Source organism: Pteropus medius, unplaced genomic scaffold (genome assembly GCF_902729225.1).
Source record: "Pteropus medius unplaced genomic scaffold, Ma_sr-lr_union100, whole genome shotgun sequence".
Classification (NCBI taxonomy): Eukaryota; Metazoa; Chordata; class Mammalia; order Chiroptera; family Pteropodidae; genus Pteropus; species Pteropus medius.
This window is the reverse complement of record NW_024351729.1, coordinates 21128113-21129057: the sequence shown is the minus strand read 5'-3', so window position 1 is coordinate 21129057 and position 945 is coordinate 21128113. Positions and strand designations below refer to the sequence as shown.

General features: G+C 40.5%; 1 pseudogene; it reads left to right on the top strand.

Moving 5' to 3' along the window:
• The first annotated feature begins 623 nt into the window (after positions 1-623).
• LOC120587801 (uncharacterized) lies at positions 624-739 on the top strand (annotated as a pseudogene).
• The last annotated feature ends 206 nt before the right edge of the window (positions 740-945 follow it).

Genomic DNA, 945 nt, shown 5'->3' with positions numbered 1-945 from the left:
AGCTTCTTTTGGTAAATACCAAGGAGTGTGATTCCTGGAATGTACGGTAAGTATGTTTATTTTAATAGGAAACTGCCAAATTGCCTTCCAAAGTGTCTGCACCATTTTGCATTTCCACCAGCAAGGAATGAGAGTCTCATTATTCCACATCCTCACCAGCATTTGGTGTTGTAAGTAGCTAGATTTGGGCCATTCATATGCTAATTTGCCAAAATATATCTTCTTTGGTGAGGTGTCTATTAAGGTCTTTGGCCCAGTTTTTGATTGTTCGTTTTCTTATTGTTGAGCTTTAGGTGTTCTTGGCATAATTGTCCTTTATTAGATGTGTCTTGCAAATATTTTCTCCCAGCCTATGACTCGTCTCTTTTTGTATTTATTATTTTCTTAACTCAACTGAATAGAGTGTTGTTGTTGTGCACAGCCTGGGCCAAGAATCCACCATCACTATTCTCTCTAGTTTGGACAGCTTGAAGATCCATTGGCCTATAAGAGCATCTATGCCCCAGTGAGTTTCCTTTTAAAAACCTACTCTGTTGGACATGGTTCCATAGTGTAGCGGTTAGCACGTCTGCTTTACACGCAGAAGGCCCTGGGTTCATGCCCCAGTGGAGCCACAGCCCATGGTCTATGGCCATGCCACCTTGAACAAGCCCAATGTCTGATCTCGGAAGCTAAGCAAGGTCGGGCCTGGTTAGTACTTGGATGGGAGACCACCTAGGAAGACCAGGTGCTGTAGGCATAAATAATAATAAAAAAGAAAAAAAGAAAACCCTACTTTGTTGACTCCAGGGAACCAAGGGAGTACATTGCATTTAGCACTTTATAGAATACTAAACAACTCAAAAGAGTAAATAGACAGATACATTTGAATTCTCAGGTTTACTTGTAAGCGTACAACTATTTATACACTTATAGCTCAAAGACAGAGACTACGTCTATTTCATT